Raw genomic sequence first — 12227 nt, 5'->3', positions numbered from 1 at the left:
GATGGATGGATGGATGGATGCATGGATGGATGCATGGATGGATGCATGGATGGATGCATGGATGGATGGATGGATGGATGGATGGATGGATGGATGGATGGATGGATGGATGGATGGATGGATGGATGGATGGATGGATGGATGGATGGAATCACAATGAAACATTCCATCCTTGTCCCATGTGTGAAGGTCTTGAGTAGCCTCTCATTTATGACTTGTTTTTAAAAAGTCAAAGTTCCTTGCATTTTTCATTTATTTATTAAAAGCAATAGTTCAGGCTTGCTGGAATTGTTTGAAAGGTTTTTCTTTCAAACATCAGCTCATTCCTTGCATAGGTTTATTTATTTGTTTGTTGTCAATCAAGACTCAAACTTGCACCTGAATTTAAAGGAAGAATCAGTTTTTTGTGTCCATGTTTTGGTCAAATGTATAAAATCAATATTAAAATGGATTTATTGGCACCCTTTGGCAGGAACAGATGTGTTTTATCACAATGTGTTTAATTCTCTTTCTCGTAGCCTCAAAAAGAGGACATGAACACAGTTTGATGGGTTTAAACCAAAGGAAAACGATTACCAACAGCATGAAGCAGTATCAGGCAGAACCTCATGTATTCAATGTGTTCCTAATGAATGTGACTAAATATAACAAGTGGAAAACTTCAGAAGAAGCCGTCCTTAATTAGTAAAAGATCAGTATTGGGGCCAGAATAAGCAACAACTTCAGCTGAAAAAAAAACATCCTTCAATTGATTCTTCTACTTCTTCTCTTGTTAGAGAATATATATATATATACACACACACATATATATAAAAGAAAATAAACTAATTTAAATCAGATCAGTGTGCTCATACTTTAGTGGGTGTTATACAGATGATGTTATGTTTGTAATGGGTGAGTGGTGTTTTTCATGTACCTCTTTAATTTAGCTCTCTTGTGTGTGTGTGTGTGTGGGGGGGGGGGGGCATTATTACATGTCATTTTTATCTTATCTTTGACCATATGATGTAAAATTTGCTAGTGACTACATCTGGTGCAATGCCTTGGATTAATTTAGACATTTCAATTAATATGCATTACCCTGCACAAATAGGATTATTAAATCATGTAATATAAGAATTGGGCCAAAACAGAAGCAAGTCTGCAACAAAACGACTGGAACAGAAAAAAATCAATGTGTTTCAAAGGCCCAGGCTTCAACGTGCCGTGATGGGACTCTATGGGAAATGTTATGGGATGTAGCAGGGAGGACTAAAATAAAGAACTCACTGCACACTGAATGGACAAATTGAAAACCTCTTGATACCATAAGGTTCTGCAGGGCAGGGTCCAAGAAACAAACAAACAAAATCCAGAGAAATAAACTAAAGCTAGTACTTTACTACAAATGTTGGAGGCTAGTTGGTGGGTGTCATTCCTGAGAAAGTCCCCAAAATTTCATAAAATAATCTTCTCATGATTTGCTAAGGCTTGCAGTCTTGATGCTTGAATGTAGATAATTCTCAAAAATAATTACGTGACAAATGTTCTCTCAAAATAGTGGCAGAGATGTCACGGGTGTCTTGAACCCTGTTCAGTTTGGACTTTGTAATTCTAGAGCCACAGAGTTGAATTCTGACACAAGCATGAGAGCTCTCCTGACAGAAAGCATGTGAGGCATGTCTACAAACCTCACTGGTGATGAACAACATGGTTCAAAGCTGCCTATATTCATTGCACGTTGTAGTCCAGTATCATAAACCTGAGGCTGCTGCCAAGCAGGTCCAAAGCACGTCAAGGCGAGTACAATGTGGCAGAGAGGTGGTCACCAAAATGTCTACAAACTGAAATACAGTTCTGCAAGTGGAACGCATGAAAATAGGCTAGATTTCCAAAACTGGATGACCAAAATACGGCCTTGGTGCTCGCTGATCACAAACACTCAGAAATTAGTGCAACTGCAACTGAAAATGAGCAGATTTTCTCGTGATTATGACTCGCCAACGTGCTGTTCTGTTGCGTACCTGCACTGTGTGTTGTTTCGTTTAGCTCCTTGTGTTCTATGTTGCACTGTGATCCTGGGGAACACCGTTTCATTTCAATATGTGCATATCTGAAATGGCAATAAAACCTCTCGGACTCTGACTCCTACATTTGCAAAGGAATCAGTAAACTGAAAAATAAGTGAGCAGGCAAAAAGCACAAGGGGAATTTACTTACAAGGAAACAGGAAACAAGGTTTAAATGAGCAACACCACAACCAGAATTTGAGATTACACAAAAATCTTGAAAACCTTTTTAACACAGAAACAACATGTGCATATATCTTTATAAGTCACAGTTTTTTCATCGTTTGCACGCCCTGCGACTTATACGCCGAAGAGACGTATTTATGGATTTTTTCCCCGTATTTATAAACTAATTGTTTTGTTGAGATATGACCATTTTCATTCATTCTGACTGAAAATATTGAACACTACCATTTTCAGCCACTAGATGGCACTTGTGTACTATGGCATGCCATTGTGTCATGTAATAGGTAAAAGTGGCTATTAATGACACAATCGGCTTGCCATAGCCTGCCACCTTCGTCCAGCTCGCTTGGAGCAACCGTCAAATCAGCTTCATTTCGCTGCACCACCCCGGCGAAATGCAGCAACTTTGACCATTAAAGTGCATTTATAAAGTAAAAGTTCAACTGAGACACACTTTTACTATAATTTCAAGCAAACAAATAATTATTTTTAGGTGATTATCTTGTTAAGTTTCAAAGACATGCACGAGTCGTCCCTCTGTGCGTTCCCGCAGCCGCAAATCGGCTTTTGAAAATTCAGCTGATTTGACCGACAAAGTGCATTTATTAAGTAAAAGTTAAACTGAGATGCACCTTTACTATAATTTCAAGCAAACAAATAATTATTTTTAGGTGTTAATCTTGTTAAATTCTTGGTAAAATCCTCCCGTGCACGCTCCCACGGTCGCCATTTGGCAGCCAATCGATTTTTGACACGACTCACATTTCCAGGTTATCAGCGGTGGCGCGTAACAAACGCGACGTGTCAGCGGTGACACATAATAGATGCGACGTACACGGCGAAGCAACCTATTTATGGATTGTTCTTCTTTATTATACATATTTGAACTGATACGACTTATAGGGTGGTGCGACGTGTACGGCGGAAATATGGTAGCTGATTATAACTTCATCAATGATGAGTAGAATGCATTTATTTTCTGTAGACTGCTTCTGTGTTGTGATTTAGGGTTTGTTAAATAATCTATGGTGACAACTATTATGTGTTGTTGTTCATCAGAGGTTATGAATACCAATTTTAGGACCATATGAGACCTGAGTATTTGCCCATGTGTACAATTTAAGACAAACTTGAACAAAATACAATTTTTATTGAATGTCACTATGTGGTCACACAGTGTCATTTATGGGAATTTGTCAGTACTAGTTAAATAAAGCCTTGTAGTACATGACTTCCTGTACAGTTAAACAGGTTTTATTTTGTATTTGCAATGTGCAAAGTGATAGTTTCGAATTGAATGAAGCTGAATGAGAGCGCTGAGTAAATATCTGTTTGTTGGGGTGTGAGCGTGTGGGAGAGCTGGGGTTGAGTTTGGGGGTTTTGGCATTAAAATTGAGGTGAGACTGTAAACAACTCGCCTTGAACCACGTCCCTCACTGCACAAGCAGACGGAAACAAATGGCACCACCCCCAAACAAACACATCCATTCACAGGTCTAAAGACTGCAGACTCACATGATCTGTTTACTCAACACCGAGGAAGGAGGAAGAGAGTCTTTCAGGGTGGGGAAGCCGGGGATTGATGACAGGGTGGAGGAGGTTGGTGGGTTGTAGAAGAAAGGAGGCAGCAGAGGACGGTGAGGGCAGAAGAAGAACGACGGTAGCTTCAAGGGCTTTTCACACCTTATCACTCAGTCGCTTCTCTGCATGTAGGAGGGATCATTTCCCTCGCATGCAATCAGGACATCCCATCTGCTTGTAAACGTAAAGAAAACATCTGTGTGTGCATCTGTGTGAATGTACATGTGTGTTTTGTATGCACAGCACAGATTCCTTCATAAGATATGTCCAGATAGCTTCCTCTGCGTTCTGGTGTTACTGAAACCACACGTTCAGCCCAAACATCTCGTCTCTCGTGGCAGAACAAGTTATCCCGCTCTGCCACCTAGCGAGCAACAGGGGAACAAGTCCAGCCTCCACTGATCTACAGTGGATTGTACATGACAGCCCAATCTCTCCTGTGTCCAAATATTGATAGTTTGATTACTGTACCTTTAACCTGAATTAACAACAAGCCACCTCCATTGTTCGGATAATGGCATATTTAAACTTTGTTGTTCCGAAACTGAATCACGCTTGAGTAAACTGTGAGGCAGATGGAGGAGTTCATTACTCAAAAGTGCATTATCCTCGTGATTACATTAAAGTAATCCAACCCCGTGGCATTTTCTTCATTTGCTGCAATTATGTCTTTGTCAGGTAGCGATGCAGCAAGGCACTAACAGTCACTGGAACCTCTCTTTCACTCTAACAAGATGTAGCTCAATAAGCCAAGCCCTGTAGCCTTCCTCCCCACTCCCACCTCATCCTCCTCCACATTCTCAGGTTTCTTTGGCTACTTTTTCCACTCGTCAGTGATGGATAACGCCAGCTCTTGTCCCTTTCTTCCAAACACAATAAAGCCTTTGTGTATTTAGACATGAAAAATGTTCAAAATAATGAGAGAAGATAAACTTTCTGCTGATGGTGGCTCAGGTCCAGGGAGGGAAACTCAGTAACTTCTCTTCCTGTTTAAGGAAAACTTTAGACACCTGTCGCTGCGGCATCAAAGAGTTTTACTGCACAACTTGGCATGCACTAAACTTATGTGTTCCCATCACTCAAGATCAAGGACTAAAAGGTGTCTGCTAGCCACAGCTGCTATCAAATGTGCTTTCCACGGCACGGAAATAAGGAGTCTCACCGAATCACCACAAGAACCAGATGAACAGGAAAGTAAGGCTTGTTAGTCGTGGGAGTTCAATCAAACACTGTCACTCCGCCTGCCTCTCAGGTGTGAAATAACAGCACAATGAGAAGAAAGTTTGAGTGAGAGGCTTTTTTTCATGAGCCGTTTTGGCAGCTCTGCGCCCCGCGCTTTGCTGCTCACACGCTTCTTTCCAGTCAGCACACTGCAAGAATAGGCAAGTCCCTGCTTCTTTGAATTCCGCTCACCGGCAACACTCTTGCGATTGTCAATTTCATGCTTGATTAGTTGTCATTACTCGGCATGAAACAAAAAAAGAGCTCGGAGGAGGGACGCGTTTCAAGATTAAAATATAGAGCGAGCCCTCCCTAAAGAGTTAGATTTGGTATTTGTAGGGTTGAGCGGAGAATGAGAACATTGTGCACACACATTTTACTGTATTTAAATTTCTTTCCAAGCCAAAAGACTTTGTAGAGAAATATTGATATGAATGTAATTATTAGTGACTGCATATATAGAAAGAGTCATCGCATTATGTTTTTCTCTCAGCTTGGATATCCCAAGTTAAATAATTACAAGCCAGAGATTTCTTGACAGTGATAGGTTTTGCAATGCGCCTCAGACTCTGTATCAAGTTGTTGTTTTTTAATCTGTTGCCTTATTGATCTGCTTCAATGTCAGTAATATTTTATTTAGAAAAATATGGAAGCATAAAAGGTCATTTATTTCCCAAGGCAGACCTCTACAATGCTGCCTCCATGACAAAGAACCACAGTCGTGATGCATAATTTAATATTTCTGAAATATGATAATCATTCTGATGCCCTCTCTCCCACTGGAAAGATGGCCGGGCAGATCCACGACGCTCTCAGATGTCAGCATGGGTCATGACAAGGTGAAAAAATATCTGTTTGAATTAACAAGGACCAAAGGAATTCTTTGAAGCTCATCTGTAAGGCCTTTATTGTGAAGCTAGTACAGGCTTAGACTAAGCATCATGTGAAAAGCACACATACAGCTGAGCCCTCCTCCCAAACTTTATATTCATTCAACTAAGACTGCAGCTTTCTTTTGCCCAGTGACATTTAGGTTTTTCAGTTTAGTTCTGCTTGTTAGGCCTGCAAAGTGCAGGGATCATAGTTTTATTGCTTTGTTAGAATTGAAATCTTGCATCCTGCTTTGAAAAGCCTTTGAGTCTGTGCAGGCACTGTCTAGATACCCAGCTCTTACTGGACTGGGGAAACCAGAGAGTTTTTGTGTGTCAGCCTAATTGACATTTTCTGGTGTGAGTGCCTTTTATATTCACACATGCAGCCGTCCCAATATTGTTTCTTCTGTTGTGCAGCCTCGGCTGTTGGTGTCCATCTTGGCCAACTACATTCAGCCCCTGCGGGGGTTGGACACTGTCACCCATTTCAACACAAAAGAAGCCAGCTGTCACCCTCCGGTGGTCACCATGACAGCCAACTCCTTTATGGGGAATCTCCCCCAATCCATTCCTAAGCTTTTAGAGGACTGGAGTTTCCAAAGACCTTCCAGCAGTGTGGTTCTTGCTGCCCTCTCTGATCTTCCAGGTGACTAAGCAGCATCTGCATGAGTGGACTCTAGAATTCAGAGCTTGGAAGATTAAAACTTTCAGAGAAGAGCATGATGCATTAGCAAGACAGACCTAGAACACGAAGGGTACCATCCATGGGGGCAAATCACAAATACTGTCAGCTGCTTCAACTCTAAAAAACAACTTATGGTTGTGTGTCTCACATGAGTCAGCAGCTGTTTATTAATCCAGATCAGAGTCTTGACTCATATAAATCAGCAGCATTTCTGGTGAGTTATCTACCTGAATCAGAGACCTGACTACTTGTCAGAGTCTGCAGCATTTCCAGTGATTCTGCTGGTTTTTTTGTTTGTTTTTTGTAAACTTTGCTAACTTGCAGACTTAACTTTAGTCTGCCAGTGGACGTCCAGGTTAAATTAGACTTCAGACTTGTGGGTCCTGATTTGGGTGAGTCAATAATCGACCAACTCTAGGATGATGCTTCCATTCAAAAGTTGACGCCAAAGACACCAAAAACAAAAAAGCTGTCAGAGAATTTTTGTCAAAGGTCATGGATGTTTTTATTACTATGGCTGAGAACAAGAAACTCAATTAAACTGTCACCCAAGACACTTTCTTATCTCTGCCCATGAACCATATGTTTGGGTTAACTTTGAGCACTGGGTGAGAAGGCTGCAGCTGGATCCAAGGACACCTCCTGAACTCTGAACTCAACTGAACTGATAAGGGTATAAAAACAAGCAGATAAGGCAGCTCGGGGCAGATTCTTGTGACTGGTCTTCATGTGTGTACATTTTATGTACTTTGTATATTTATGTAAGCTGTTTGAAAATCTGACATTGCAAGTATAAGTACCAGTTAAAAATCTTCTGCCATCGAATATGGTTCTTTTTGTGTAAATAATGTAAGCGAGAGTCTTTTTCTCAACAAAAGTTAACATGAAATACAAAAGGATACGTGTTTTGATAATATTCACTTGTATCCATGATGGTACAATGATGAACACCTGTCAAACTGGAGTGTATTAGATCTAGTTTGTGACTGACTGTCTGCTGAGCTTTGTGTATGACACTAAGGCATGTGTGACAGAAATCCCATCTGTTGTAATAGTGTGCAAAAGGTCTGAGAAGTTACAGCTTGTGCAGCCCAGAATTCTTTTGCCACATGTGCTACGCATGCGTGACTATAAAATCTCCATTTAAGCGGTGGTTCCAAACACACAGCATGCTAAGAAGGATGCATTGTTCTGAAGATATACTTTTTAAGTGTTGCGTTGCACTGGGATATGACTGATGGATAGTATTTGGTGAATGAAAATTGTAAAATAATAGGCAATGTATTTTTATTACAATCTCACTAAATGTGTTTGCAACCATTGGACCAGCAATCCTACTGTCTTTTGAGCAGCCAGTTTCCATCCATCCATTTTCTTTACCCATTTATTCCATTTTGGGTCACGGGGGTCGCTGGTGCCCATGTCCAGCAATCACTGTGCGAGGGGCGGGGTACACCTGGACAGGTCTCCAGTCCATCACAGGGACACATAGAGACAAACAACCATTCACTCTCTCACCTAGAGACAATTTAGAGTTACCAATCAGCCTAACATGCATGTTTTTGGTCTGTGGGAGGAAACTGGAGCACCCGGAGAAAACCCATGCACGGAGAGAACATGCAAACTCCACCCAGAAAGGCCCCTGGACCGGGGTTTGAACCAGGGACCTGCTCGCTGAGAGGCAGCAGCTCTACCAGTTGCACCACCGTGCTGCCCAGCAGCCAGTTTGTGAAAATAAAAAATAAAAAAACTATTTTTTGTGAACAGCTTGCAAAACCGTATTCTAGGTCATGCACATTATTTCATTGCTCGTTTCAACCCACATTATTCTCACTTTGTAGCCACCTTAGCAGCTACACCCCTTGTTTATGACTCAAAGTGTTCAGGATGCAAGTGACAAGACTGGAGGGCTCTGCAACTCACTCAAGGATAACACCATATGTCAAGACAATTTGGAGAGTCTCTTTTCAATGCTTTTCACAAACTTGTGTCCAACAGTAAATGCTAAATGGACTGTGCTAATATAGCACCATTCTATCTAGTCTAGGGCGGCTGTGGCTGAGTGGTTAGAGCAGTCGCCCTCCAATGCAAGAGTTGGGGGTTCGAACCCCACAGGGGTCACATGCCGAAGTGTCCCTGGGCAAGACACTGAAGCCCTTGTTGCCTCCGAAGTGTGTGCCATCGGTGTATGAATGTGACCTAAAAGCATTTAGAATGATTTGTTCAATTAGCTAGTTGCTGTGCAAGAGGCAGGGTGCATCCTGGACAGGTAAACGTCAATCACAGGGCTTTACAGAAAACCATTCACACCTAGGAATAATTCAGTTACCAATCAGTCAGTCAAATAAACAATTATGTAACGAGCACACTACTGTCATCTGTTTGATTAGAGGATAAAACTAGATTTATGAAATGAAGCTGACTCAAAACACATAAATGTAATAACAAAGGTTTGGTAATACATGGATGCATGAGAACATAAGAGAACAGAAACATGAATTGCCTGTCACCAAGTTCCTCTAAGGAAGTTTACCTTCTCTGTATGTTTCTTGCAAACAAAATAATATTTAGACACTGGTTAATTAGAATGATCAGACAACAAATTTCAAGGTCTTTAAAACATCACTTGCTACCTTTTTTGCGAAAATCTTAAAGCGCATGATTATTTCATTGACCAAGAACTATTGCCCAGTATGTTCTTCCACTCTTATCTTTCTTCTTTAACAAAAATCAAATAGCAAATCTCTATCACCAAAGGAATGATGAACTGTTTTTCTATCTTGAGTAAAAGAGTGAAGTATGACAGCACCCTCATCTTTCCCATTGTTGCTACTCCTCCTACACAGGACCATCTACAGTTCTCTGTAGAAAGGGCAATTTACATATCTGTTGACAGGCCACCATCAAAATCAAATTAAACTAGGGTATAAAGAGCTTTCTCCTCTCCTCAAACATTATGTAAGCAGTAAATAACACCACCGAACATTTTTAGAGTCTGCATGATTTTCAGCCGAAGGTTTTAAATTAAAGTGTTAAGACAAAGATGTGACAAAAGGAGGCAAAGCTCTAATCTGGGATTAAAATACAAGTAAAATACATAACATAATTACCAGTTTATCTTATTGGAACATGGCACAGCATGAATGTGAATTGTTTTAAATGTATTTTCCATCGTTAATGTTTAAAACAACACTCAACTGAAGGCACAGAAAGATGCTTTAATAAAAAGATGCAAGAACAGAATTACTGGCACAAGTTTCTGTCAATTACTGAGCAGCTTTCAATTTATTTAATAGAGCCTCTTTATCACTGGAGAGCCTTGAGTGCTGCAGTCTATACCTGCTGACCAGTAGCTATCCCAACAGAATTGCAAAACTGACAAAAAATAAACATGATGAATGTATTTAATTATGCTTTTCTGAATTTATTTGGAAGAATAGTCTTATTTTTTGAAATTCTGTAATTTAATACTTTTACGTTATCAATAGTTAGCGCCTTTTCAGACGTGGCATTTGCCATACAGCGCTGAGTATGGGTGCTGAGTACACATATTTAATTAGTTGTTGAAGTTCAAACTGGTATCAGAGCAGGGAATAAAGAGAATTTGAGTGTCTGAACATGGATGTTGCTGCCAGGCGGATTGGTCAGAGTATTTACTGGGATCTACTGGGATATTTCACACACAACTATCTTTAAAGACATTGGTTGAAAAAAGAGAAAAAAGTCCAGTGAGAAACATTTGTGTTGATAACATAAAAAAGTCTTGTTAATGTCAGAGGTCAGAGAAGAATGGGCAGACTGTCCTGATGCATGCTCAATAATCCAGGCAGACTGGGCAGACTGGTTTGAGATGACTAAAAGGCAATGGTAGCTCAGTAACACATCTGTTCTAACCAGTGTCTGTAGAATACAGTCTCTGAGCACAACTTGCACAGTCTTGAAGCAGATAGGTTACAGTACCGTACCAGGGGATGCTCTTGTCAGCTAAAAATAGAAAACTAAGGCTACAATTCTCACAGGTTCGCTAAAATTAGACGATAAGTCATTAGAAATTATTGCCTGGTCTGATGAGTCTGGATTAATTCAACTCTCGGCTGTGTCGTTATAAATGAGACTAAGTTCTTAATTAACTAACGTAACATGGATAAGTTGATGGATGTGTTTTACATGTGTTAAAAGCCTACATTTGATATAGCAACAGTAGGATGGCTTGAAGCACAGCAGTGAAGGTTACCTATGAGACAGATCTGGTTGGCAGGCCAAAGACTGGGGAAGTCCTCTGGATGGAGGACAAAATGTTTTTCACTTAAAGAAACTGGTCCAGATGACATGATTTAACCTGTTTTATTTCTATTACTGTAGATTTTGCACCACATGTACATGTGGTGCGAATGACAAATAAAGAACCTTGATTCCTTGAGATAATGTAGCGTTCTTTCACCCTAGTACCGGTATTTTGCTTTTAAAAAAGTTGTTTTCTAAGGGAAAAAAAAGTTTCTTTAAAAAACTGGTCTTGATTAGCCTCACTTGGATAAAAAGTTTTTTGCTTTTTCTCCATACTTTGTATTCTATAACTGTCTGATCAGGTACTATTGATAAACTATTGGCAGACCATACTTCAAAAGTGACAACATATCCCTTTAATAGACATGAGCTTAACCCAAGTGTCAAAGATTATGTTGTTCTTCCTTCTCGGTGACATTGTTCTTGCATTATGATCACCTTTTTTTGGAACCACAAGACATTAAACCAAAGTGCAACACACTGGATGTTACTGTAGTGTTCTATGGGCTAGGTTAGCTTCGGAGCTTCACTACACTTATATTTAAAATAACGGGTTCTCTCTTTTTCGAGCTAATTACAGCCATGTGACGGAAGTAACTGTGCGTAGATGGTTTAATCAGTGACATGAGACGTTAATTTTTTTTGACCCATCAAAATAAATTGGTCATTTATTGAACAGAATCAAAATTTAACATCAAAACATTGTACACTTGATTAGACTGGTCTGGTTCTGATTAATAAAACTTGGCACGTTTTACTTAATAAAAACAACAGACATTTCTGAAGACCTCTAGATTAATTACTGGCAAGATAGAAGTTTAAAGATGAGGAAAATGGAGGAGTTTAAAGGGAGATGTTGCAGGAAGATGTATGTCTGTAGACCAGAACAACACGCTCCTTTCAAATGCAGTTCGCCCGCGGTACTCTACAGTGCGAAGCTCGTGACGACTCTTTACCTTGGCAGAGGATGGGTCCGCTACGGTCAAGAGGTCCCTGGCACGCTACCTTTCAGCGTCTCCTCAGGATGGCTGCGACTCGGCAGAAGTCGTGAGATACTCCGTTCTACAGAACAAACTTCCTCAGAAGTTGTAGGGCGTTCGCCTGGTGATAGTCACAGCGAGGCGCCGTGACTCCGGCAGAGATGGATGACTCCATCAGATGGGAAAACTGAGTCTGTCTCAGCAGTGGAAAAACTCCAGAACTCCAGAACAGCTAGAGCTGATGAACAGAACTTCACTCCAGAAGTACTCCACAGAACCTCAGAAAAACTCCGAAGACCCATAGTTCCAGGAAGTGTCGACTTTTAAAGAGTTCTGCTTCCGGTCACTTTAGTAAGTCCTGATTGGTTGA

The sequence above is a fragment of the Nematolebias whitei genome, chromosome 20 (assembly GCF_014905685.2).
Source record: "Nematolebias whitei isolate Nwh7 chromosome 20, NemWhi1, whole genome shotgun sequence".
Taxonomy (NCBI): Eukaryota; Metazoa; Chordata; class Actinopteri; order Cyprinodontiformes; family Rivulidae; genus Nematolebias; species Nematolebias whitei.
The sequence above is the reverse complement of the archived record's forward strand: the minus strand, read 5'-3'. Positions refer to the sequence as shown.